Raw genomic sequence first — 6,000 nt, 5'->3', positions numbered from 1 at the left:
ACTCCGAAAATGGAAATTGTTGCAATTAGCATTTCAGGACCTTTAAGAGTCCTCTCCCACCTGATCAGAGCACAGGGGTTTTATTGGCGGAGGATATTTGGACTAATAAATAATTAAGTAAATAGTGTTAATAGTGTTTTGTTTTTTAAGAGATTTTAAATTATGCACAAAAACATCTTTAAAATATTTCTAAAATATTACCATTTTAATAGCACAGAGTTTACATAATGACTATAAAATTTAATAATAATGCAATTTAAATATACTAGTCGTCCAATATCCATTTGAGGATTTAAAGTTTTGAGACATCTTTTAAATGTTATTATCCAAGAGGAGACGCCCTTTTTTTTTAATATCACAATGCCAAAACTAAGTCTCTGCGTGGCTTAACTGTGCTGCGAGTGTGTGAGTGTGTCAGAGTCAGGGAGGCGGGAGTGGGGGCACACACACACACACACACACACTGTGTTTCTGCCGTGACTGTGTATCACTTCAGATGCTCGGGCAGAATTAAAAAATGCGCTCCTCCGCCTTGTCACTAGTGTTGCGCGCATTTTCTTGACGAGCCCGCGTTTCCACAGCATGGTGCTCGGACTCCGAGGCTCGGCTCCGTCTCCAGGCTCAACCATTAAACTCTCCCGGACGCCCAATTATTAGACAGCGCAAGACGCACCGGCGCCGCGCAGCAGCACCTGCTCCCACCTTCACACAGAAGGTAAGTTCTTCCTTTTCTTGGATTGGCGAAGACGGTGTGTCATGCTGGAAGGAGAACAGAACTACGAAACATGCAGCGGGAGTTCCCGGAGAGTTGGCACACGCAGAAAATAAAAAAAGCCGCAGGCTGCATCCTGTATTAATATTTTCTCCTCGCTTTGAAGGTCTCCTTCTCTTCTCAAGTTCAATGCGCGTCGGCGTTTGTTGTTTAACGTAGTTTCCGGTCGGCAGGGGACGTCTTGGTAAACAATGCCGCTCCGTGATTCACGCACGAGCCTCCGCATGTCATTAAAAGCACCACCAATTAATCAATTAGTGAGTCACAGAGCCCCGTTCAGCGGGGTGGGTCAATGGTCGATGGTAATTCTGGTTTACGGCGCAGTCATGTCCAGAACATTCGAGTTTAAACGTAATTAAAAGTTTTCTGTCACCAGATGAGAGGAAGAAAAATGGTGGACCGTGAAATAGTTTCAGGCTGGCATTTAAGAGAGAACAAAGAGAGAAGGTGCTGGAAATATATGTATTATTGTCAGGTTGTCATAAGAGCTTTTGTTCTCTATGTGGACAAACAGCTGCTTTCTTTGGGTTTCAGTAATGGTTCTTGGGGAAAAAACTGCCACAAGTGTCCTTTTATTCAATCCAAATCAGCCTCTTTGCATATTCAATACATTCAGACGTGAGCTAACTGTTGTTTACCCGCCTGTTTTTTACGATGGGCCGGGGAGGTGCTCAATTAACCACCGAGACTTTTTGTTTGCGAGCATCTCGGTCTCCTGCCACCCCTCTGAGGGCAAAGTGAATGCAATCTCACACCATTGGACCGTTACATAACTTTAAAACTGAAGTGCCATCCTGGCTGCGTAGGAGTAGATGTGATGTTCCCACTTCCTTGCTGTTGTTTTGCTCGTTAATTCTGAGAGGCGCATTATTGGAAGTGGCGTTTTGTGACTTTGCGTGACTCCTGATTTCGACTTTTTATTCTGGATGCAGATGAGGCCCCTGAGCAGACGCTGATTGAAGCCCCAGCTTTGATTGTGTGACCTACCTGCCTACCTACGTGCGTTCTGTGCTCGCTGACCGTGGTGTGGCATGCTAATCCTGAAGGTGGCATGACCAAGCGCGCGTATGTATTTATGTATGTAGGGGAGGGGGCGGCTGCTTCTGCCCTGTGTTGTGTAGGAGGGGTGCGATCGCAGAGTGCCCAAGCATGACGCTCGGAGCTCTTGGCCAGAGTTCAGTCCTTCGCTGAGCAGTCTGTCCTCCGTGCTGGAAGTGGTGCGCAGACAGACACGTTACAGTAACCTGACTCATGTAGATGGCAGGCTTCCCCCGTCGCTGCTAAGGAACCGTGTCATCTGTCACCGGCGGCGCGGCGCAGGGGCCGAAACCGCGGTTTTGGTTCCTAGAGCAAATGTCCGCCATTTTGAAAAAGGCCGACAGATGTAGCGGTGGTCGGCGCACGAGAGGAGGTAGACGCTGTTTTTGGACTCAAAACATTTGTTGGACCACTTAACAGCTCACCTTACCCCATGTTAACACTTCATTTTTTACAGGTACCTCAGGTTCCTACTAATTTCCAGCAAATAAAGAAATATCCGAAATAGCACCCACTCCCATATGTGACCTGCTCACAACGTGCTTGTAGCTTGCAGATAAACACAAACCCTGAGTATTTACTTGCTTACCAAGTGGAATTACCTCAGTTATTAAAAAACTGGAAAATGATGAGTACAAATAAAGCATCTCTTTAAAATAGCACCAACATGCTGTTGTGCTTCAGATATAATCTACTGTCTCCTTTTCGACTGCTCCTCAGTTTCATCCTCGAGATTTATTTGCAACCTCTTAAGTTCAGACTGTATAGGTGTGTAGTATAGTGTATTCATAGTCTGCGCAGGTCACGCCGAACAAAGACAGAGGAATGCTGCCGTCGCTCCACCTCGTATAAATAGCCACAACATTTAAAACCACTGACAGGGGAAGTAAATAACGTTGACCACCTTGTGACAATGCAATGTTCTGCCGGGAAACTTTTGAGCCTGGCCTCCGGATTCCCTAGATCCCAAACAGATCAAGTATCCGTGGGACGATCCACAGGGGAGCCTCCCCTCAACCCATTGGACCCGGAGGACCCCCCGCTAACGACACCGTCAGACACCACAGGACACCCTCAGGAGGCCCGTGTCCACTCTCTGATGAGTCACAACTGTTGCTGTCCTCTCTTACTGAAGATGAGCTCACATCTCAAAAGTCCAAGTTACATTAAATCTAGAAATCTTTGCAGTCAAACTCTTAGAGTGCTCTTTCTCCTCTTCTTGTTCCCAGTGAAAGAATCAGGATAAAATCAGACATTGTGACGTGTTGCTCTTTATGTGCGACTGCAGCCGATTGCTGCGTCAACGGACTCGCATCTCATTTAACGGTTAGGGCTACGTTCTGGCTCGACGTCCCCCCCCACTCCCCCCGGCTGCTTCGGAGAGTAGAAAATTAATGCAGGCGTTTGTCCTCTTGTGGTCACTCTAACACAATGTGAAAATGGAGGATGAAGGTGATCCCTCATTGTCAAGGTTTGTGCCACGCAGGCTTGGAGAAATTAGTGAAAAACCTGTTAATTTAAGTACAACGGAGCTGTTGCAACAGGTGGAATAGAAGAAAACGAGTGAACTTTTAAATCTACGAAAACCTTCCTCTGAAACCTAATGATCCTCCGCTTTGTTTGGAACGTTAACGCTCTTAGTGACCGCGCTCCTGACCTGTAAGATGTTAAACTGTAAAGTTATCGCAAAGTCTCTGTGCCTCGGTGCTGCTCGACATTTTAACAAAATTTACACAAACCTAATTCTTTAGAGATATTATTCACACTTTTTTTTTTTGTTGAAAACCTCTGGTATTATCTAACAGCCCTTTTACAGAAATAACATTTTGTATGAAGTGCTCCTCTTCCATGATTAGTCACGCTGTGAATCACACCATCATCCAGAGGTCAAATCAGATCAGAGAAGGCAGGATATGTGGTGATAAAAAAGTGCATGGATCCTATTGTCTCTCTGCACTAACTTAAGGTAACAGAACGCAGCTTTAATTGGAGTCAGGAGAAACGCCGGCATCCACCCGGCACCTTTGTTCCTCCTAAAAGTGTGAACGCTTTTGAGCAACTCATATTCAACCTTGTTTTTAATTGAATGTGGTGTGAAAAAAAAAAAAAAAATGTGACAGCGCGCTGAGATTGTTTTGTGTTTCAGTGACAGCATCTTGGAAAAAGTTGCTTTTCAGTTTTCACGGGAGACGAGCGGATATGGCTGTAACTAGACTGTTATTCTGGCAGGTTTCCGTGGCTTATTATGAGGAGAAAAAAAAAATTAAATTACATTTCAAAACTTGATTCTTGATTGAGTGACCTGCTCAGATGGACAAATTTGGCGCAGTAGCTCCAGCACAGCCTTTCCAAACAACCTCCAAAATGTCATTAGGAGAAAATAAATGACTCAGTGACTAATTGAAGTCATTTACAAACATCAGTCAAAACTTAATAATTGCAAGCACCTGTGTGAGTAGGTGAGACCTTTACAAAGCATCAGCTAGGATTTTTTTGTCTTTAAAGGACCCCATGAAATATATTTTTTTCATGTTTTATGTACTTTATGTACAAATTTTTGATGACTCATCCTGCACTTGAGGACATTCACTAATCCTGCGTCCCCTCCCACTGGAGCTCACCAATCACAGCAAATTTTTATTTTTATTTTTTTTTTGGTGTGGCCTCGCTAACTTCCTGTATATATATATATTATACTGACTGTATATACTATGGACAAACCCATCGTGATGTCAGTATTGGATTATGAACATCTAAAGTGAAGCCTGAAGTGGGCTGAGTTTGCGGTCAGCCATGTTGGATGTGCTTTATTCCGCCCACACTCGGGTACTCTAAATATGGACATGGCAGGCAAGACGTTCAGACCCACCCACCCAACTCTCCGCAACCTGTTAGCTCAGGCTACCACCTGACACCGTTAATTATGTAGAATTTTAAACCTTAATAAAAAATAAACAAATTAAACAAATATCCTTCGTACAGTTGTCATGAATAGTGAAATAAACAATTAAGACCAAAATCGTTTTTTGGACCAGTCTGTAAACATGTTTAATGATGCTATGGGGATTTGCCTCCCTTTGGAGCCAGCCTCTAGTGGCCACTCGATGAACTGCAGTTTTTTTAGTTTGCTCCGTGTTTTAAGATGTAAATCTGCAGAAGCAAATAGTTCTAGCTGTTGGTGCCTTCCATATGATGCCCCTCCATATTTTACAAGTTTAATACATATTTTTGTTAACTGAAATAATAACTTTATTTACAAAATGCCCAGTAAAGAAAGAGAGTAAAGATTAATGTAGGCCAGTAGACTTTTACTATTTAGTATAATTGAAAACAAGTTTGCAGTTTTAACGTATGAGTTGATGGCTAACATATTAGCTAACATGTCTGTTTACGCATCGCGTTGTCAATGGTCAACACTGTCATTCAAGATGTCCACCAGATGAAAATAAGACCAGAATTCCCTCACTTTGAGCTCTGTTTTTGGTCACTATCAAATGCTAAGGAAAATATCCGACTCTTTAGAAGCTAAATGTGCTACTTTAATTACTAGTAAGTGTCTGTCTGTTGTTTCATGTTGGGCAGGTGGAATTCAGTGTTATCTGAGACTGGTAGTAGCTGGGGTTTATGACAACGGTGAACTGAAAAGGTGGAGCCTTAGGGATAATGTGATGGATAAAGATGTGTTATGACACTACTGGATACAGAATTTCCCACAGGATAGATCTATTACTTTACTGATCTTCCTTCTAACAAAATAGGGGTACTGAGTGTTGGGTTAGATTTTGTATGGTTCAGCTCGGTGTCACACTGCAGAGAAAAACCAAAGAGATGCCCTGGGAATCATTCACAGAGAAATATGGATCGGTTTATTGATTTCATGACATCATGACGGATAGTCTGTAGCTTTCCGCTCTCTTTTAAACACACACACACCTCTGGTCTGACAACACTATTTATGATAACACTCTTCTGAATCACCACACGAGTTAAGCGATATGCTTCTAAAATTATGAAAATTCACAGTTATGCTAACAGTCCTTCTTCTCTCCTACAGCCCAAGTGTTGCTTCTGACTCATTCGTATGCCTTTGTACAACTTCGTCACATACACACACACACACGCTTGCACGCACACAGCTCTCACTTCCCTGTCACTGGCCCGAGTGCCATCGCTACGGCGCATTTGCTGCA

General features: G+C 43.4%; 1 protein-coding gene across 1 annotated transcript in view; it reads left to right on the top strand.

Annotated features, from left to right (window-relative positions):
- The first annotated feature begins 446 nt into the window (after positions 1–446).
- Positions 447–6,000, top strand: part of rin1b (Ras and Rab interactor 1b) — a 31,812-nt gene continuing 26,258 nt past the window's right edge. Inside the window, exon 1 of the mRNA XM_047590641.1 lies at positions 447–715. The gene's annotated coding sequence lies outside the window, so the exon portion shown is untranslated. The remainder of the gene's footprint in view (positions 716–6,000) is intronic.

The sequence above is a fragment of the Mugil cephalus genome, chromosome 1, assembly GCF_022458985.1.
Source record: "Mugil cephalus isolate CIBA_MC_2020 chromosome 1, CIBA_Mcephalus_1.1, whole genome shotgun sequence".
Taxonomy (NCBI): domain Eukaryota; kingdom Metazoa; phylum Chordata; class Actinopteri; order Mugiliformes; family Mugilidae; genus Mugil; species Mugil cephalus.
This window is presented reverse-complemented; position numbering and strand designations above follow the sequence as displayed.